The sequence below is a fragment of the Notamacropus eugenii genome, chromosome 7 (genome assembly GCF_028372415.1).
Source record: "Notamacropus eugenii isolate mMacEug1 chromosome 7, mMacEug1.pri_v2, whole genome shotgun sequence".
In the NCBI taxonomy this organism is placed as follows: Eukaryota; Metazoa; Chordata; class Mammalia; order Diprotodontia; family Macropodidae; genus Notamacropus; species Notamacropus eugenii.
Window position 1 is genome coordinate 58,590,745 of NC_092878.1, and position 23,061 is coordinate 58,613,805.

At 36.9% G+C, this 23,061-nt stretch overlaps 1 long non-coding RNA gene across 2 annotated transcripts; it reads left to right on the forward strand.

Annotated features, from left to right (window-relative positions):
- The first annotated feature begins 2,707 nt into the window (after positions 1 to 2,707).
- LOC140513090 (uncharacterized) lies at positions 2,708 to 11,312 on the forward strand. 2 transcript variants are annotated; one of them, XR_011970063.1, is made up of 5 exons: positions 2,708 to 2,905; positions 3,541 to 4,495; positions 6,373 to 6,465; positions 7,946 to 8,071; positions 9,663 to 11,312. It is a non-coding gene; the product is annotated as an uncharacterized lncRNA (long non-coding RNA). The 2 variants fall into 2 exon arrangements; XR_011970062.1 differs by having other exon boundaries at positions 6,373 to 8,071.
- Positions 11,313 to 23,061: the final 11,749 nt, after the last annotated feature.

A 23,061-nucleotide genomic window follows, 5' to 3' on the forward strand; every position in this document is an offset into this window, starting at 1 on the left:
TAGGCCATTGTTGATCCTTTACTTTTATTTTTCTCTGTCTTGTTGGCATGAATCAGGAGCTAACCATTTCATGGATGAATTTATATCAGCAGTCCAGGCTTATCCAGCTATCTACTAAGTAAGGAGACAAGTGCCCCACCTTTGAGTGAAGCATTTTTATGGGTGGAATTTATGGTTCAGTGCACCAGAACTCTGAATTGGGAATCAGATCTTCTCAATGCCTTATAACTTAATGTGGCTTACCCGCCCTATCCCCAAGATGTAGTGGAAAGCAGGGCCAACCTGATTGGTTGCTTATATGGTGTGATTTCAGAGATACCATAAAGATCACTCCTATACTCTGTCCTACATGGATTGTCCCCTCACTAACTAGGGAAAAAAAGACTTTCTCACCTTCAACTAAGGCCAGAGAGTTCACCCTGAGGGTTTTATTCTGTTAGCTCAAGGTTTTCATTACCCTGAAATTCCCCATGAGAACCCCCTGGGAAGAGTAATACTTTTAGTGTGAACAAGTTTGTTTAGGCCTTTGCTAAAAGCAAATTTTGATGGAAGGAAAGAACAAGCATTCATTAAGCACCTACGATGTGCCAGGCAATGTGGTAAGCCTTTACAAATAGTATCTCACTTGATAGAGGTTAAAAGAAAGTGAGGCAGTTAGTGGGCACAGTGGATAGAGCACCAGGCCTGAAGTCAGGAAGATAAGTCTTTTTGAGTTCAGATATGGCCTTAGATACTTACTAACTGTGTGACTCTAGGCAAGTTACTTAACACTATTTGCCTAAGTTTCCTCATCTGTAAAATGAACTAGAGAAGGAAATGGCAAACCACTCCAATATCTTTTCTAAGAAAACTCCATATGGAGATCCCACATGTACAAAAATATTTATAGCAGCTCTCTTTGTAGTGGCCAAGAACTGGAAATTGAGGGGATGCCCATCAACTGGGGAATGGTTGAACAAGTGTATGAATGTAATGGAATACTATTGTGCTAGAAGAAATGATGAACAGGAAGACTTCAGAGAGGCCTGGAAAGACTTATATGAACTGATGCTGAGTGAAAGTAGCAGAACCAGGAGATCATTGTACACAGTAGCAAACACAGTATGTGAGGAATTTTTCTGGTAGACTTAGCCCTTCACAGCAATGCAAGGACCTAAAACCTTCCCAAAGGACACTTGAGGCAAAATGCCATCCACATTCAGAGAAAGAACTATGGAACTGGATCACAGAATGAAGCAGAATATCTTCTCTTGTGTTATGTTTTGTTCTGGTTTGTTTTTTCTCATGGTTTCCCTCATTCATTTTATTTCCTCTAGGCAACATGACTAATGTGAAAATGTGCTTAATAAGAATATATGTATACAAGCCATATAAGACTGCATGCTGTCTTGGGAAGGGAGAAGGGAGGAAGGGGGAGAAAATCTAAGACTTATGGAAGTGATTGTAGAAAAGTGAAAACAAATAAATTAATAAAAAAAATAGAGAAAACCCCATAGGGGGACACAAGGAGTAGGACATGACTGCACAACGAGAAAAAATGAGTATAACTGGACACCTGAGTTGAAGGAGAGGGGGGTACACTCAAAGACAGAAAAGGGTTCTGAAAGTAGAGACTGAGAAAGCTGAAGGCAAAGTTCACATAATAACTCAGTTTGCCAAGTGCTTTTTTCATAAGAACCTAATGAGCTAAAATGTACAGATGAGGCAGTATGATGTGGGATTTTTGTTTTATTTTTTTTGTATCTTCAATGCTAAATAATGATGGCATGCAGTAAGCACTTAATAAATGTTCATTGCTGCTTAACTGACTATCTGGTAAAGTGGATAGATTCAGAAAGACCTAGGCTCAAATTCCCCCACTGTCACCCACCTACTTTATGATGCTGGGCATTCACTTAACGTGTTTCAGTCTGCTTCCTTTGTATAAAATGAGGATAATCATAGATTCATAAATAATTATAGAGCTGGCATAAGGATAAAATGAGAAAAAATGTGTCAAATTCTTTGCAAGCCTAAAAGAGAATATATATGTGAGTGGTTAGTACCATCGTTATCACCACTTTATAGACGAAGAAATTGTGGTTCAGAGAGGTTTGTGATTTAACCAAGGTCCCAAGCTAATTGTAAATATCAGAGGCGGAATTTGAACCCAGTTCTCCTGACTCCAAGTCTACCTCTTTTTCCAGCATGCCATGTTGCCTCTCATACTTCATGAGTTTGAATTAACTGAATTAATTTTTGTTGACTACTGAAGTCCTATTTCATATTCTTACTTCAATTTCTAAGTGTAACAAAACACACACGTATTTTATTTATATAAATCCTGACTCTAATGCTTGCTAACTATATGGCCTTGAGCAAATCACTGAACTTTTCTGGGACTCAGTTTCCTCATCTGACGAATAAGGGTGGAAGGGGAGAGAGAAGACCAGATATCTTCTCATATTCCTTTCTTCTCTGTTGCCATAGGCATGTGAATTGCATGAATGTGGTTACAAAGTCCACTATTCCTTCCTATGCTGAGAACACTTAGAACTGGCTACCCAATTAGTCATTCACTGCAAGGTGTGTTGGGGTTTTCCATTCTACCTTTCTCATACTTGATTCATGATACCTTTTGATCAGCTGATTTCCGTTCCGTTGTGAACAGAACATTGTGACCTTTCCATTTTGCATGGCTTTATGAGGCATGGGCGAACCTCTAGGTCAATTCAATAGGCATGTATTAAGTACTCACTCTCTGCTGGACACTGTGCTAGGCACTAGAATACAGAAAAACTACTTTCTAGTCTTCATGGGTCTATCAAAGCTTGCAAAAAGCTGCATAGATGTTAATAAGTGGAATAGTTGATAGATTGCTGGGTTTGAATCCCACCTCAGACACTTCCTGGATATGAGACCCTGGGTAAGTCCTTTAACCTTTTTTGGCCTTTGTTATCTCATATATAAAATGGGGTTAAAAATAGGACCTTCTTTACAGAATTGTTCTGAAGACAAAAAAAGCTCTATACACACACACACACACACACACACACACACACACACAACTCACTTTTTCAGATGAGGAAACTGAGTCCCAGAAAAGTTCAGTGATTTGCTCGAGGTCACATGGGTAGCAAGCATTAGAGTCAGGATTTATATAAATAAAATACATGTGTGTGTTTTGTTATACTTAGTTGAAGTAAGAATATGGAATAGGACTTCAGTAGCCAACAAAAATTAGTTCAATTTCTTAAAGAGCCTAATTTAGTTCCACCTTAGCTCAAACTCGTGAAGTATGGTATACTGGAAAAAGAGGTAGACTAGGAGTCAGGAGAACCGAGTTCAAATTCTGCCACTAACATTCACAATAAGCTTTGAAAAATTGGCAAAGTCACAACCTCTCTTAACCACAATTTTTTTATCTTTCAAACCTTAAAGTGCTATATCAACGCTAGGTCCTTTAATTATTATTTTCTCTCCCCAATTCCTTACATTTGCATTTGAATGGCACAGGGGACTGTCACATTTTAATGGAAGATTTCCTCATTTTCTTTTCAGCCAGTGACATACCCTGCACTTGTAAGGACACAGTAGAGCTCACCTGTCTCAAGATAAGAGGAAAGTATTCAGTGAATTCATTCATTTCACTTTCTGAAACTAACCATCATTCCTGATCTCTTCATCATGGCTCCCATTACCCCCACCTTATATTATATATATTTATATATTAATATTATATATATTTATAAACATCATAGTTTTTGTTTTTTTATTTTCTTTTTAGTTTGTGGAATAAGACAAACAATTCCAATACATATTATAATAAAAAGGATGATTGCATATGAAACTGCAAATCTGTTATGTACAGCTTGCTATTGCTTTTAAATATATAATAAAGTTATCACAGAAATTTCTTTTCCCCCCTCTATTTTCTTCCTTCCCCCACCCCTCCCTAGAGATGGCCGCCATTAGACACAGATAGGTATATGTGTACAATTATCCTATACATACTTCTACTTATCAGTTCTTTCTCTGACTAGTAATGTTATTAATATAGTATATTACCCCTACATCTTTTCTTTTCTATTCTCAAGGAGAAATGAGAAAATTCAAGATGTCTGCATACAACAAGGACTTCTTCCCAAAGCTCTAAAGTGTTCTAACACTGGTAGAGAAAGAGTACTTTAGTCCATTTTGTAAAATCATTCTCTCATAGACAAGAGAGTTAATATGGTTCCCTAAAGTTAATTTAGAACTAGAGAATAAGTATCTGAGACTATAGGAGGACGTCTTACTACACATCCATGGAGTTCAGACATAGTACCTAGGCATGATGTTGAACCCTAACTCCCTCCCTCCATTCTATGATGCAGGGATTCTGGGAGATCGAGTTATGATGGGAGAGCAGAAAGGGGAGGTTTACAGTTTGTGGTAACCTGAAAGACAGACTCAGAGAAAAGAAAACCCTGGGGACAACAACAATGAGTACAAGAAGTCTTGTCACTGGTATCATGTGAGTACCTATTGTCCATTTATAGTCACATGTCATTTTCTAATGCAAAATTGAGAGTTACTTTACTAGGAGTGTAACAGTCTCCAAAGCTTTTAACAAAATGTGCATGTTATGGGCAGATACAGTAATGTTTATAACATCAGTACTTGGAAACATATTAGTGTCATGGGGTGGGATGGAAAGGAGGAGTATGTTGAAAACTCCACACTGCATAGCAAAGCAACTCAAGGAAATGGGGAAAATTTAAAAGTTTAACATAGAGAGTTTTGTGAGATCAAGCAAGAAAGTGAAATGCTTTTCTAATTCAAACTGATCTGAGAATTGAAATTCTTAGGTTATCTCCAAGGTCTCTTTTGGTTCTAAATCCTACAATCTCATGACTCATTTGTAATAAATGAAAAACTATGCAAATTTCCATATTGGTCCAAATACCTTCTTATGAATGACTTAGATAAAGGCATGCTTATGAAATTTGTTGGGAAAAATAATGTATTGAATAACAGAGTTAGGATTATAAGCAACTTTTCAGGACCTTGCACCCAGAGGGGTTCCCTCTCCCCCCAAGTCACATGATTGGTGAGTACATCATGTGATCCACTAGATTTAAGCATCCTCCAGCCATGCTTCACTTTAGCTCCCAATCATCTCCCACCTCTATCAGCTCTCTGACTGCTATTCATGGACCTTTTCCAATTCTATTCCTAGAATAATAACTCAATCTCACCATGGCTACAAGAAAGGGCATAACAGTCTAATCCCCTACAGCTCTATTCATCCATTTAACTTTCAAACCAAAGTCACCACTACCTATTCTCTTTACCCTATCTACCCTATCTACCTATCTCTCTCTCATTAGATTGCAAGCTCCTTGAAGGCAGGGGTCCCACTGCTTTTGTATTCCCAGTTCTTGGCACCATGCTTCTTACCATATAATCAACAATGTGTATTTAGATGCTCATTCCTTCGTTCTTCTAGTTAGACCTAGAACATGAAGCAAACTTCAATACAGTGCAATTTAATAAGAATAAATGTAACATCTTACTAGAGTTCAAAAACATCAACTTCACAAGAATAAAATGAAGGCAGTATGAAGAGGTAGATAGAAATTTGTCTGAAAAAGATGTGGGTGACTTAGTGGACTAAAAATATGATTGACTCCACATGAGTCTATAGTGTGATATGACAAGGTGTGGCAAAATATGCCTGTAATCCTTGGAACTGCAAGAAAAACAAAGTCTTTTACAAATTTTTATAGTTCAGCAAAATAAATCACCACATTAATCATGTCCAAAAAAGGAGAAAAGAACAGAAAACAAAAGCAAAATGATAAAATATGTTTCATTCTTAACTCTGAGTCAGTCAGCTTTCTTCTCTGGAGCTGGATAGTATGTTTCCTCACTAGTCCTTTGCATTTGTGATTGGTTATTATGTTGATGAGAGTTTCTAAGTCTTTCAAAGTTTTTTTAAAAATCATTTTGTTGTTTTTATAGGAATTGTTTTAAAACACTAGGTTACTGTTCTGGTTTACATCTGTATGTTGTGTAATTAAGTTGTTCCACCTCTCTATTTCTTACCCAATATCAAATTGCTTTGACCATGATCTCTTTGTAATTTTTTTTTGAGGATTATAGCTTAGTGTCCCAGGAGCAGGGGGAATTTTAAGAGGATGTGGAAAAGGAACTTGTCTTTATTTGAAAATTTATTATTTCTTCTAATTTTATTTATTCAAAGAACTGATATAAAGCTGAGTCAACTATTCTGCATAATATAATTGAAGAAAAGTATTTTATTTGGTTTAGAAAAAACCTGTTATGGTATAAAGGATGGGACAATCTAAGATGCATTTCTCATTAATCCTTTTTCTTTTGTTTCTATAGGACTTCTACAAGATAGGGACATCAGAGGAACTGAGTTCAAATCCTGATTGCTGCTTATAATCTGTGTGACTTTAGACAAGTTGTTTCTCCTCTGTAGGGCTCACCTTCCTCATTTGTAAAATTAAAGGGTTGAACTAGATAACCGCTGAAATCTCCTATTACCACTAAATCTATAACTCTATATCCTGCCGAGGTTTACTGGCAACAGTTGGGATAGTTTGAACACCAAAGAAGGGGATAGGAGATATAGGAATAGAAGAGACTGATTCCTTGATAAATATGTGTGTGTGTGTGTGTATGTGTGTGTGTGTGTGTGTGTGTGTGTGTGTGTGTGTGTGTGTGTGTATTAGGCAGGTAGGTAGGTAGGTAGATAGTAGATATGTAGCAGATGTTTTGTTCTCTCTCTGGGTTCACTTCCCCAATATGTCCCACAGTAGCAGGTTGAGTCCTCATGGGGTAATCAGTCAGTTAGTAAGCATCTATGTGCCAGGCACTAGATAGCTACTATTATGCCTAAGTGTCTATGTGCCAGGCACTAGATAGCTACTATTATGCCTAAGGTTCCAGGGTGGTTACTCAAGTATTCTAAGCCCCTCTGGTATTCTAAGTGCAATTCTGATGGACTGGCCATGTTATTGGAATGCAAAAAAAACTATTTTATGGACAACTCACACAGGGCAACCATTCACGCCATGGTCAGAAGAAGAAGTCAGATACTTGCAAGGTCTCTTTTAAGAACTTTGGAATTGATTGTATGACAGTGGAGACACTGGGGCACAGGACTGCTCAGCCTGGCATGCCCACATGAGAGAGGGTACTGCACTCTAAGAGCAAAGCAGAATTGAAACTACTCAAAGGAAACACAGGATATGCAGATTTAGAGTATCCACCCCAAATGTTCACATGGACTATTTGTGTCTGACCTGTCATAGAACATTCTGAGCTTATACTGGTCTAACCAGCTGGAGCTGAACACACTGAAATGTGTCTATACTCTAGCATAATGATGTAACTTTGATTCTCTTCAAGAACAAAGGACAGCAATCAACCTACCAAGTCCCTACTAGTATGTTTCTCATTCATAATCAGCTATGTCAGTTAATTGATTCTTAACAAAGGCATTTTTGAAAGGCAAGGCAAGAATAATGATTACATATTATTCTATCCATAAATGTGGGACTCACTCTCTCCCAAAAACATACAGCATCCATAGGGAGAGTGGGAAAAACCTTAAGGACCATGGTAGTAAAGTACACATGTAGGGAATTCATGTGGCCAAGGCAAATCATAACTCTGGAATTGTGGGCCTGGATTTCTTTTGGGATGAGATTGTCCTCACAAAGTCCAAGGGGTTGGATGAGTGGCTGTACCACAAAGCCATTACTTTTCTGTTTAGTTGAGCAACCTCTCTGCCAAGCCAGGGTGCTTCTCTGTTTTGTTTTGCCTCTTTCATATGTTGAATAACTCTAACCAGTGGGTTAGGATTCTAGGGTAGTATTCTCTTTCAAAAAGCAGACTCTTTCCATTTCTCTTTGGTTTTCTTTACTATTTTTTGATTCTGATCCATTTTTAGAATTTTACTGGTATGTTTGTTGGAGAATTGGGCTTCTCTACTCTGGAAATTTCAGGAGTTTCTCTAGTTTGACTTCCTTAGATGGGCTCTTCAAGGCTGAAGATCTACCTCAAGGCAGGGCTAAAGGTACTCTTTTTCCCACCAACCCTCCTAGTCAGCAGGTTATAACGAATAGATGCTATTTTTTTTTCCAGGCTCTGGGGTCTTTCCTTTGACCACTAGCTAGATTCAGGATTGGTGAGGTGTCACCTTAGCTTATGTAATCAGCTAGTACATTATTAAATCCTCGCCTCTGCTAGTTAAGCCATAACTTGGCTGTGTGCTTTTGACCAATGATTACAGAACAGTTCTGGGTTTCAGATGAATCTAGTGATTAATCCAAGGTTCTCCTGTTTTATATGTTTTTATAAATTGATCTGATATAAAATTGTTTGCCCTCTCAAGGAGAGGAGAGGGAAAGGAAGGAAGGAGAAAAATTGGAAATCAAAACTTTTAAAAACATACGGTAAATTTTTTACATGTAATTGGGAAATAATGAAATACATAAAAATATACAGAGTGAAAAAAAATTTTAAAAATAACTTCATCTGAGGTTTGAAGTTAAGGCAGGATTTTGACAAACCTGGGCAGATATATTTGAAGCAAAAGGATCCTCTTAAACAAGAGATTTTTGACTCTGCTATCTGCTTCCAGCTTCCTCCACCCTTCACCAGATGTCCATAGACCACGCCTGGGATGAGCTAAGTACTCCCTGGTACTATGAAACCAGTCAGTCAGTCTATAAACATGATTAACAACCCATTATAGGTCAGCCATTGTGTATTAGGGATGCCAAGAAAGGCAAAAGATAGCTCCTCTCTTGAGGAGTTCACAGTCTAAAAACGGAGATAGCACACAAGCACACAAGCACAAGTACAAGCAAATTATGCACAGGATAAACTGGATATAGTTTACAGAGGGAAGGTATTATCAGTAAAGGGCATTAAGGAAAGACTCCTTGTAGAAGATGGGATTTTAGCTAGGACTTGAAAGAGGCCAGGGATGTCAAGAGGTGGAGATGAGCGGGGAGAGCATTCCCTGTCTCCATGGGAAACAGGGAGTGAAATGGTATGAAGTCAGGAGAGAGAGCATTGTGTCTGAGGAAGGAAAGTGTTACTGGTTCATAAAGTATGTACGGGGTTGGGGCAGCTAAGTGGTGTGGTGGATAGAGCGCTGGCTCTAGAGTTAGGAGGATCTGAGTTCCAATGTGACCTCAGACACTTACTAGTTCTGTAACCTGGAGCAAGTCATTTAATCCCAATTGCCTCAAAACAAAACAAAGAAGTATATAGGGGAAGTTAAATGTAAGAAGTAGAAAAAAAATTGGAAGAGGTCAGGTTGTCCAAGGCTTTAAAAACCAAAGAGAGGGTTTTACGTGTGATCAAGGAGCTAAGCAGGAAGCGCTGGAGTCTATTGAGTGAAGGGATGACATGGTCAGACCTGTGCTTTAGGAAGATCATGAGGGTAGCTAAATGGAGGAAGAACTGGAATGGTGGGACCTTCAAGGCAGAGAGACTATTGCAATAGTCCAGGCTTGAGATGATGAGGGTTTGTTCTTGTTGGTCATTCATTCTTGAAGAGGACCAGTGACATCACAGGGTGATGTCTCAACTTTCACGTGATTTGGATTTAAGTAGTCTGAATTGTACAAAGTCATCACTTTTACTCTCTCATCCAGAGTCATGGAAGTCCAGTGGAAGATAAAAGTCAGGACCTCTGGAGATAGCCCAGGATGCAGTGAATGACCTTTGATGTCTAATCAAGCTCTAAGTGCTTCACAGTGCCTGCTTTCAAAGACTTAGGGGTTGGAGCAGAAAGCAACAAGACCAAAGGTTCACCATTCCAAAAGAGAGATGCAACAGCATCACTTTGTTAGCTTGTGGGCACCCTTATTGGTCCTGAGGACTCTACAAATAAAGGCAATCAAGCAGCTCACATGCATGCATGTAAGCATCAAAAAGAAGGAAATCAACATTCTATCTACATGAAGCCTATGAACCTGTGAAGCGTGTGGAAGAGGGTGAGATGTGAAATGTGTGTTGGTATTAGCCAGCGTACAAAAAGGACTTAATCAGAGCTCAAAGAAGAGAGAATATAGCTGCCCTAGACAAATGAAGGGCACCTCACATTTTGTCCCTCACTTCCTCCATCCCTGTAAAGCCTTTATATTCTAATCCTTTTTCAAGTTTAAGAAATGTCTCTTAATGACCTACTCTGACCTGAGTACTTCTGGGCATATAAAGGTAGACTTCACAAAGACTCTGCTCCTAGTCAGTGCCATGACCAACCTTCATCCCAGAAGACTAGGAATGAAGAATATTGCTTACCTTCTGACAAGAGGTGGGGCTCAGGATGAATGATGAGACATTTTGGACCAACAGATCAAAGTGGGCATTTTGCCCCATTAGATATACTAGTTTTAAGGGATTTGTTTTCTTTTTTCTTTTTCCTTTTCAGAGGTAGGAAGGGGGAAATGGGTGAGAGAAGAAAATTTTGTTCATGGATAAAAATAAAATAAAATCTATCAATTTAAAAGAAAAATTGTTCTCATTCTCCCATTTTGCCAGGGGAAGTCATTATATCTTTGGGGTAGACATCCCCCAAACTCACTGATGGGTTGTAGGCCTATCAATTACCCTTGACCTGGTTTAACCTGTCTGCTGAGATGGTTTTACTGGGATGTGGCCTCTGGGAACGCTACAGTTTTTGGAGCCATAAGTGAGAACTGGGGGACAGGTGGACACCAAAGGTGAATGAGAACCCATGAAAAGGGCTCAGCAAGCCCTCACACCAGAGGTGCTAGAAGCAAAGAGAGGAGAATAGGGCGGAGTGATATCAGTGAAAAAACAGTAGAAAATGTGAAACATCTCATTGGAAAAATAACTGACCTGGAAGAGAGATCCTGGAGAGGTAATTTAAGAATTATTGGACTACCTGAAAGCCATGATCAAAAAAAAGAGCGTAGATATTATCTTTCAAGAAACTATCAAGGAAAACTGCCCTGAAACCCTAGAAACAGAAGATAAAGTAGAAACCAAAAGAATTCACCAATCACCTCCTGAAAGAAATTCCAAAATGGAAACTTCCAGGAATATTAGAACCAAATTCTAGTGCTCCCAAGTCAAGGAGAAAATACTTAAGGCAGCCAGAAAGTAACAATTCAAATATCATGAAGCTACAGATTTAGCAGCTTCTACATTAAAGGATCAGAGGGCTTGGAATATAATATTCCAGAAGGCAAAGGACCTGGGATTACAATAAAAAATTACCTAGTCAGTGAAACTGAGTATAATCCTTCAGGGAAAAAAAATAAATATTTGATGGAAAAGAGGACTTTCAAGCATTTCTGATGAAAAGACCAGAGCTGAATAGAAAATTTGATTTTCAAATACAAGACTCCAAAGAAGTATGAAAATGTAAACAGAAAAGAGAAAACATAAATCATTCAATGAAGTTAAATTGCTTTTATTCCTACACAAGAAGAACTACAAGCTTAAGAACTTTATCACTATTAGAGCAGTTAGAAGGAGTATACATAGAGATTGTGGGTGTAAATTGATTTCTGTGGAATGACATAAAAAAATTAAGGGATGAGAAAGAGAACTATACTGAGAGAAGAGGGAAGTGAGAAATAGAATGAGGTAAATTACCTCAAAAAGAGAGGTGTGAAAGATCTAGTAAAATGAAGATAGGGGAAGATGGGGAGGGGTGACTCTTGAATCTTACTCTCTCAAAATTGACTCAAAGAGGGAATAACATACACACTCAGTTTGGTGGTTAGAAATCTATCTTACCCTATAGGAAAGTAGGAGAGGAGAGTCATAAATAAAGGTGGGGGACTGACAGAAGGGAGGGCAGATTGAGGGAGGCAATGTCAGGAGTAAAACAGTAGTGAGCTGGGACAGGGTGAAAAGAGAGAGGATAAATGGGAAAAATAGGATGGAGGAAAATACATAGTAATCATAACTGTGAATGTGAATGGAATAAAATCACCCATAAAATGGAAGCAGATAGCAGAGTGGATTAAAAACCAGAATCCTACAATATGTTGTTTATAAAAAAATGCATTTGAAGCAGAGAGACACATACAGAGTAAAGGTTAAAGGCTGGAGCAGAACATATGCTTCAGCTGAACTGAAAAAAAAACCAAGTCACAAAGGTAGCAATAGTGATCTCAGGCAAAGCAAAAGCAAGAATAGATCTAATTTAAAGAGATGAGGAAGGAAACTGGATCTTGCTAAAGGGCACCATAGACAATGAAGTAATATCAGTATTAAACACATATACATCAAATGTATAGTATCCACATTTTAAAAGGAGAAGTTAAATGACTAACAGGAGGAAACAGACAATAAAACTATACTAGTAGGGGACCTCAATTTTCCCCTTTCAGAACTAGATAAATCTAACTACAAAAATAAACAAGAAAGAAGTGAAGGAGGTGAATAGAATTTTAAGAAAGTTAGGTATGATAGACATCTGAAGAAAATTGAATGGGAATAGAAAGGAATATACCCTTTTCCTTATCTGGACATGACACCTACGCAAAAACTGAACATGTAGTAGGGCATAAAAAACTTTACAACCAAATGCAGAAAAGCAGATATACTAAATGCATTCTTTTCAGATTGTAATGCAATAAAAATTACGTTCAAGAAATGGCCATGGAAATAAAGATTAAAAATTAAGTGGAAACTGAATAATCTAATCCTAAAGAATTGTGAGTCAAAGAACAAATCATAAAAACAATCAGTTATTTCATTAAGGAGAATGACAACAATGAGACAACATACCCAAATTTATAGAATGTAGCTAAAGCAGTATTTAAGGGAACTTTTACATCTCTAAATGCTTATATCAATAAAATAAAGAAAAAGAGAGGATCAACAAATTGGGCATGCAACTAAAAGAAACCGGAAAAAGAACACATGAAAATACCTAATTAAACTCCAAATTAGAAATCATGAAAATCAAGGGAGAGATTAATAAAATTGAAAGTAAGCAAAACATTGAATTAATAAATAAAACTAGGATCTAGTTATATGAAAAAAATGAATAAAGTGGATAAAAACACTGGTTAATATTATTTTTAAAAAAGAAAATTAAAAGACCAGTAGCAAAAACAAAAAGGGTGAATTCATCAAAAATGAAGAAGTTAAAGTAATTATTACAAGCTATTTTCTAATTATATAAATTATAAATCTGATAATCTAATTGAAATAGATGAATATTTTTTAAAAAATAGAAATTGCCCAGATTAACTGAAGATGAAATAGAATACTTAACCCCACCTTTGAAAAAGAAATTGACCAAGCCTTCAATGAACTCACTTACAAAAAATCCCCTGGGGTAGATCTGAATTCTATCAAACATTTAGAGAACAATTAATTTCAATACTACACAAACTATTGGAAAAATAGACAAAGAAGGAGTCCTATCAAATTTCTTTTACAATACAAATATACTGCTGATACCTAAACCAAGAAGAGCCAAAAGAGAGAAAGAAAACCATAGACCAATTTACCTAATGAATATTGTTTCAAAAAATTTAAATAAAATACTGGCAAGATTACAGCAATATGTCACTAGGATCATACACTATGACCAAGTGGGATTTATACAAGGAATGCAGGGCTGGTTCAATATTAGGAAAACTACCAATATAATTAACCATATCAATAACAAACCAACAGAAATCATACGATTATCTCAGCAGATGCAAAAAAAGCTTCTAACAAAATACAATACCCATTCCTGTTAAAAATAGTAAAGAGCACAGGAATAAATAGAGCTTTCCTCAAAAGTATAAGTAGTATCTATTTAAAACCATCAGCAAGCATTACCTGTAACGGAGATAAGTTAGAAGCCTTCCCAATATAATCAAAGGTAAAGCAAGGATGCCCATTATCACCATTATTATTCAATACTGTCCTTGAAAGTCTAGGTACAACACTAAGAGAAGAAAAACAGATTTAAAGAATTAGAAAAGGCAATGAAGAAACAAAACTATCATTCTTTGCAGATGATATAATGGTATACTTAGAGAATCAACTAAAAACAAATAACTTGGATAAAGGTGGACACAACCGAAGAACAACAGCCTTAAGGAATGGAAGATGTTAGAAACTTTAATTCACAATTGTTCTCCTGATTTTCAGTTTATTTAAGTCAATAACCCAATGGTCTCATTTTAGCTTATACTCCTGTGCTTTGGGCCCATATTTTCCTTCAATATTTGGTAAAAGAAGAGGAACAGGTCAGAACACTGGGCCTGGAGTTAGGAAGAACTGAGTTCAAATGTGGCCTCAGGCACTAACTGTATGACTCTGGGCAATACCTCAGTTTCCTCATCTGTAAAATGAGGATAATAATAGCACCTACCTCCCAGGGTTGTTGTAAGGATCAAATGAGATAATATTTGCAAAGTGCGTAGCATAGTGCTGGGTGTATAGCAGGCACTATGTTTTCACTTATTCTCTTCAAGGTAGTGTCACAAAAATCCAGAGAGAGGAAAGGTTCTTAGGATCATTAATGATGTTAAACAGAGGGTTTAGAAGGATGAGGTTGGGAAAAGAATATCAATTTGACAGTCATAAAATCATTAGTAACTTTGGAGAGATCAGTTTTAATTGAGTGAAGAAGTTGGAAGCCAGATTGTAAAGAATTAAGGAGTGAGTGAGAAAAGAGCAAGTGGGAGCAGTGAATGTGGATTAGTATTTTTAGGTGTTTGACTGAGAAAGAGAGGAGAGATATTCATGGTGTAGATGTGAGTCTTGGAACACTATTGTCTCCTAAAAATTGAAATTGAATATTATCCTACCTGGGCCTTATTTTAGAAGCTTGGATTCATTAAAATAATTTCACAATTACCCAAAGTCAGTCTATCTCTTTTTCCTCCTTGTTTCAATATTTGGCCCAACTCAATGTCCATTTTCAGTATCTACCCAAGATATATAAACTGATGCCAAAGCTCTATAGATCATCCATTCCACTGACTTATCAAAGTCTGGACAATAGGCAGGCTTTATCCACCAAATTATGCCTCTGGAGACAGGTCAAGCTCTTCTGAGTGGTTATAGATTTCATGTAGAAAGTTCTGCAGAGTTCTGGGACTTGGGAAAATTAACACCATGCCATGTGTAAATAGGCACTATCTGGAATGGAGGATCTCATTATCTATAGGCATTCCCCTGCACAACTCAGACTCCTCCAAATTGGACTCTGCACTGAACCTCCTCCAAGACAACAGTAAACACCTCTGGTGAGCAGATTAATTCCTGTTTAATTCTTTTCATGATATCTTTAAGGAGTTAGGACATCATTGAACAAGGTAATTTCTGTTAGTGTAACTTTCAAGAAATATTGCATAATTTTGACATATTCCTGAGAGACATCATACTGTAGGATGGTCTTTAAATTTATTCTACCCATGCAAATGCATTTTTATGATCAAAAGAAAACAAGCATGGTGGGATCTTTTATTCTCTACATCTTTTATAAAGTCAGTTTTATAAAGTGGAATCATGTGGTTTACTGTGAAATATCACTTGTAAAAACCTCTCTGTTCTTTTCTAATACCCTCATCAAGAATGCTCTCAATGCACATGAAGATAATTCTCTTTAAAATTTAATAGAGATGGTAAAGTAGTCATGTGTTCCAGTAATTACTAATGATCTCTTGATCATTTATTTGGAGATAACAAAAGTGAGATTCTTCCCCCTACACCTCCTCTCCCTTTCCTTTCTTCACCCACCATGAGAATAGGTCTCTTAATGCCTTCAAAACCATCACATTCAGCATAAGTTTCCTCTAAGCACATTTAGTCTAGTTCAGTAGCAGCTTTTCCCATCTCTCTCTTTAGTGCTGTTTCTATATCCTCTCCAAGCAGATCTTGAATTGTGATATTAGAGTCTGAATATTGTGGCCTCATTGCCCTTTATGATGGAAAGTTTGTCATAAAAATCTTTGCAGATCTTGCAAAGATATTTTGTCTGCAAGAATAAGGAGTTGATTGAGCCAATCCTCATGACACTTAATGAAACTAACTCTAGCCCCAATACCTCAGGTGAGGATACCTCTATTCAATCAATCAATCAATGGCATTAAACAAATGTATACCCAATCATACACCCTATGGGTTTTGTATAAAATTACAAGGCAGCTCAGAACCAGGGAATTTGGGCAGCCTAGAAGAGAAGGCCCTTGAGAAGGAATTGCCTGGGGTAGGAGGAGAAGCCTATGTCTCTTCTCTCCTCTCCCTACTTGGCCAGAGGACAACTTTGTAAATCTTGGGAGTGGGGGGTAGATAATTTAAACTTCTCATTGGCATTGACATTGGCATCTCATTGCAATAGCAGTGACTGACAGTAGTATCTGCATCTAAGGACAAATTAAATACTTTAATTAATTAAAGGCATCTTCAGGATCCTTGCAGGAGACCAGCAGAAAGCTATATCATGCCTAATGGGAACAACATGATAATCCTCTTATGATGGAGAAAAAAAGAATTTCTAGGAGCTTTGCTACTGGTACTCTAAACTTGAATCTATTTTCTCCTATGCTGTATATTCTTGTGAGTGTGTCCTTAGTTTGGCAAGATGGGTGTGCTAACTCTTACCAGTCTACCTTAGCAAATACCATTTTGTAAAAGCTAATTCAGTCTGGTTGAAGAAATGATATATCGTGATGGTCACAGAGGAGCACAACGGTAGGGACTAGAGCTAGATTTCTAGAACACAATCATTTGGCTCTTGTAGGGTCTCCTAGAACTCAGAGAAGTAGTAGCTACCTTATAGGAAACCTAATCGGACAATGCAAATGATGGTAGGATAGTAATCCCTAAAGAATGTCCTACATGTGTCTTCACATCCTCATTGCCTGATGCATAGTAAGTGTTTAATAAATGATTGTTGGCTGACTAATTTTCTTCCTTCTAGTCTCATTTTTACAAGTCTTGAAATGACTTGGATTAGTTCAGGACTTCTCAAGCTTTTTTGTGACATGGAACCTTTGGCAATCTGGTGAAACCTATGGACTTATTTTAGCTATTAAAATCTATTATCTCAGAATAATACTTAAGTGTATAAAATAACATACATAGAAATGCAAAGGAAACTGATTATTAAAAAATCATTAAAATATTTTTTAAAATTTTACTTTAGACTCAAATGCCAGAACACAAATACAGAATAGAGGGAAAAAAACAAAAATATATCATAAACTTAAATATTGGAACTTAAATACAAAGTTAAAAAGAGAAAAAAATATGTCATGGGTATAGCAGAACATGAGAGAATTCAAATGATACAAATATATTTTCAAGAAAGACTATGATAAATAATACTTGTGTTGAAAATTGTCCATCTTTTCTTTGCTTCTTTGTGAATTATTTTGTTCTCTACTGTGCACTTTTTTACTTTGTTCTTTTCCCCCTCCCCCATCCCTGGAAAGCTACAATAAGGCTTAGATATGTTTCTTTACAGATATATATATAGACATATATTTTCCCAAACCTATTTTTCACCTGATCTTTGGTTTTTATGTTTGTGCATATCTCTTGTTTTCTATCCCTCCTGCTTCCTCTATTTAACTTCTACCCACTACCTTGCCCTCCTATTACTTACCTATCCCCCTGCAAGGATCCCTCCCATATCTTCCCATTTCCATAAATCTAAATACCCTTCTATTCCCCCCTTTTACCTATTCTCTCACCCTCCCCTCTAAAGATTCCTTCCTTTTCTTTTCCTCCCATGCCTCTACTTTTATTTTCTCTGAATTTAGATTTTTATATTCTTCTAAATATATATGTATCTTTCCCTCTTTAACCTATTCCAATGAAAGTAGGTTACCAGAACTACTAGCCCTCCTCCCCCATCTAATTCCTGTGTATCAATTCTCCCTCTTGCACCTCATTTGTATAAAATAATTACTCTTTTTAGCTTTCCTAAATGGTTTTACTTTTTAAATTTATATCATAATCAGGTTTACTCCAATCTTTGTTATGAGCTACCCAATTATTAATGAGTCTTAAACATACATTTTATATCTATAAAAGGTAAACAGTCTGTCTCTATGAATCCCTTATAATCAGTCTTTAGTATATACCTTATGCTTCTCTTGGTTCTTGTATGTCGAATCTTTTATTAAGTTCAGAATTTTTGGTAACAAAGTCTTGAAAGTCTGAGAGTTTATCAAATGTACATTTTTTTCATTCTGAATAATACTTAACTGTTCAGGGTATAATATTTTTGGTCAGAGCCCCAGTTCTTTCACTCTTTGATATATTGTATTCCAAGACCCGCGGTTCTTTAATGTCTCTGCTGCTAGGTCTTGTGTAATTCTAATTGTGGATCCATCACATTTAAATTGTCTTAAACTTGAGCTTTTAATATTTTATCCTTGAGCTGTGGGTTTCAGAATTTGACTATGATATTCCTTTGAGTTTTCCTCATATGATCTCTTTTAAGTGGTAATCAATGGATTTTTTCTATTTCTACTCTCCCCTCCACTCCCTTGTTCTAATGCTTCAGGACAATTTTCTTTAATTATTTCTTATATTGTTGTATCAAGATTCTCTTTTTGATCATAACTTTCAGTTAATCCAATTAGTTTTATATTTTCTCTTCTTGATCTATTCTCCAAATCTGTTGTTTTTCTTATGTTTCACTTTTTCTTCTATTTTTTTCATTATTCACATTTTGTTTAATTATTTCTTGATCTCTTATAATTTCACTGGCTTCACTTTCCCAATTCTAATTTTCAAGGTGTCATTTTCTTCCTTAAGATTCTGTATCTCCTTTTCTAATCGATTGACTTTCCTTTCATAACCTTCTTGTTTTTCTTGGATTATTCTGATTTTCTTTTTTAGTTTTTCCTCCATCTCTGTCATTTGATTTTTAAAGTCTTTTTTAAGATCTTCTACAAATTCTTTTTGGGCAGGTTACCATTTGACAAATAAACTCTTTTATTTAAATAAAACAAATAAATTTTATTTAAATAAAACAAATTTATTTATTTAAATAAAACAAATAAATTTGATAAACTCTTGGGGGTTTATTTGCTTCAATATCCCTCTCTGAAGATGATCCCTGATCATCTCTATTCCCATAATAGCTTTCTATGGTTGGTTTCTTTCTCCTTTGCTTGTGCATTTTTTTGTGTACATTAATAGCTTAATTTTTATAATCACCTCTAGCCCTGGGGTGTAGGGGATGGTGTCCCTTGCCCCAGATCTTCAGTTCTTCCCTCTAGCCTGGACCAAAGCCAAACCTCCAGCTACCTGTTAAGTGCCCACAGCAAGGGGCTTTCTGCCCCACTGCTTCTGCACTCACCAGGCATGTGCTGGTTCCTTCTCGCTCCGAAGCCCTTTGCAGCACAGCTGGGTCTGGCATTCTTTATCAGCAGGGGTTCCTTCAATCTTCCCCAACTCAAATGCCCAACTCCCCCCCCAAGATCTGTGGGTAAAAGTTCCTGTTTCTGGGCCTGATGTAGCTTCCCAAACCAAATAAACCCAGGGCTTATGGCTTGTTGTGTAATCAGCTTGTAGCTTGTTGTTAAAGCTGAACCTAGCCTGGAGGTGTTTACTATTCACTGGGACCCAACCTTGTGCTGGGATTTTTCTTCCAAAGTTCTGGAACTATCCCTGGAAGACCCCTGTGGTGCCCTTATTCTTATTTATCTCCACCCACACTTTGTTACCCTAAGGTGCTATTTTTACTCTTGTGTGGGGGAAAGTCTTGAGAGCTTGGAATTTTCTGACCTACTCTGCTGTCTTCCCAGAATCCTCTCAAAATATTTTTTTAAAATAGGCTTATGAACACTAGATTTAGGAACCCCTATATTAGCTGGATCCCTCATTAAGCTTTTTTGTTTCTTTTCATTTTGTCCTTTCTTATTCTTGGCTGCTTCAGACCATTTGCAGAAGCTTTGAAATTGTGAGGGTGAGGTCCACCCCAGATTCCTATTCCTATTCAATTGAAATAATAAATGTGAGGTGTTTTGCAGGTCTTAAAACACTAAATAAATGTGCACTGCTTTTCAGTATTCATCTCAACTGAGACCTCAAGTCTGTAATTGTTAAGCTTTTTTAATATGATTTTTCCTTTTCTGTATCTTGCTATTTTATGAGATGATACTGCTCAAAATCTTCCATCATCTTTGTAAGAATTGATAACTCGTATTTTAAACTGGTGTTGCCCTCAGTTACCTTTTGACAAGCAAATTAGGTGTTCATTGACAAAGGCAGTTTTTAACTTTTTTCGGTTTCCTTGTAGGTTATGGAACCTACATACATCAATTAAACTTTTATATGAAATTAATTTAATCTGATTCTTGAAGAGATATAAATACACAGACATATTTTAATTAAAAAAACACTATTTCCTCTTTTAAGGAAAAGCACGTTATGAACATAATGACAAATATATAAATAATGGTTATTTAAATACATGAGGTAAAGAAGAAGAGATGCAAATGTTTCCCCTTAATTTTTGTATATGGAAATAGGGTTTCTTTTTTTTGTGTTGTGGAAAAAAGGATCTTGGATGCAAACCAGTCTCTTTTCACTATCTACGACAACATTTGGGGGAGGAAAAAACCATGAAGCTAAGGAGAAGGCAGTCATGAGCTTTTAGAATCATGATGATCATCTAGTCAATTCTCCTCATTTTACATATTGGCAAACTGAGGCCCAGGGAGATTAAGTGATTTGGTAAAGGTCAGGAGGTTAATCAGTGGCAGAAAAGGGACTTGTAATTCAGGTCTTCTGACTCATAAGCCTGTTTATTTTTCACTGTACCATGTTAAAGAAATTTATTTTCAGTGGGCCTCAATGTCAAGAAGCCTTCTGTCAAGCAAGATATTTTGCCAATTCAGGGGCAGGACAGTGGCTAAGCTCAAGAATTAGGAATGCATATGCCAAAAGGGACCTTTGCCTTCCCTTCCCTAATTGAATATCTTCATACCCTTCAAGTCTCCAACTTCACTATTGCTTCCAGTGTATACACTAAGACACTGTACTAAGAATCCATGTAAGACATTGAAATTTTTCTCCTCCTCTTGATTCTTTTTCTTCTCTTTCTCTTCCACTACCACTACCACCACCACCACCACCACCACCATCATCATCATATCCTCCTTCTTCTGCCACTGCCTCTTAAATTCTAGCATAGATTTCAATGTGTACAGAATGATCAGAAATGAGACGGCCTCTGTTCAAATTTGTCTTCCATTACTTATTAGCAAGCCCACTTGGCTTTTCTGAGACAGAATGAGCAGAAAAACTGGGATTCCAACAGGGGTCTTATACTTCACATCGATTCCCCTTTGCCCTGTTCCACTGTGACCTATAACTAGGTTCCCATGGATTCCTTCCTACTTTAAGTCTCATTCTTCTTGGTCAATCTTCCATAGTCCTTCCATTTTATAAAAATACCTTGCATACAAATCCTTCCCCTAGTTTTATACCACAAAAGGACATCACACAGACTTCTCTGGGTTACATGATCCAATCCTTGACATTCTTTCCCTCACCACCTAGTTTCTATTCCAACTCTATCACTTTTCTTTGAAACTGTTCCAGTTTCTTCACATCCTTCCCTATAAAATAATTGAAATTTTTAGTTGTTCTCTATTTTCTATGCCTCTTACTTCCCTCCTACCCTATGGGGAAAAAAGAAAAAACAATTCTAACGAATATGCAAAGGCAAAACAAATCTCCACATAGGTCATATCAAAAAAATATACGTATCAGTCTACACTCTGCTTCCATCACCTGACTCAGAAGGTAAGGGAGCCTCCTCCATCACCAATGTTCTGGAATCATGTTTGATCACTGCATGGATCAGATTTCTCAAGTTGTCCAAAGTTTCAAATTCCTTCTTCACTACAGATCAAAACCAGATCCAGTACCCAAACAAAAGGTTGTTGTGAGGCAAAACACCTGCCAGACTCAGGCAAATGCTTACTATTCAAGGACTTGTCCTTGTCAAGGACAGATCCTTTAAGTGATCACTGGAAGGGAGTTAAGAGGTAGGGACAGGTGCAAAGCAAGTGATTGAGCTGACTTAGACAATGACCAGAATAAAAAAAAATACCTAGGATTACTTGCTCATCCTTGGAAAGAAGTTCCGATCAGAGCCCGATTCCTGCAAGCAAGAGGACAACCCAGGGATATAATTCAGAAATCAGTACCCTGATATATCAATTTAAGAGAGGTAGAAGGACCCCACAAATAAATTGTTACTGAATTTTATCAGTTTTGTTATCATTGTTGTTACTGTTAGCTTATTATTTTGTTCAATTGTTTATAATTTAATTATTGGCTATAAATTTTATTGTTAATTATGATTAAGCAACCATTAATTAGTTTCAGATTCTGGAAGTTTAAAATAAAAATCAATAATACATATAGGAATACAGAAGTGTCAGGAATAAACCAAGTGTAACTAAAACTAGAAACAAAGTCAAGATGAAGGCAAGAATAAGACAGCTAGCTCACAAGCATTGTCTAACAGGGAATGAAGAAGAAGTGATCGTTAAAGACTATCTCACTAGGGACTAAAGCGACTCCCTCTTTATGAAGGAGAATCAAAAAGGGAAAGAAATTATCTGCATAAAGATGGAAGCTGAATCCAAGGAAACCATAAAGAGACTAGAAGAAATTCTAGGATAGAATCACTAGATCAAGAGTGGGGAAACTGAGGCTTAAAGGTCACATGTGGCCTCGAGACTGCAGGTTCCCCACCCCTGTATTCCAGTGTATAGAAGTCCCAAATAGATGAGAATCCTCCAAAGAAAACTGAGAAAGCAGGGAGGTACATATTCAAGAGAGAACTGTTATCATGAAGACAAAGGGAGGAGAGTGTATTTAGGAGACAGAGTGTCCAATCAAAAAATACAGAGAAGTCAGAAAGGTTAATGACTGAGAAAAGTTGTTGGTATTAGCAATGAAGGGAACATTGGTGACTGTGAAAGGGCTAATTGCATTTATCATAATGTAAAATATGCTCAGGGTAGGAAATAAGTTCAGGTCTGGATCTGATTCCTCCAACCCAGTCAGCAGCACAACGTGATAATT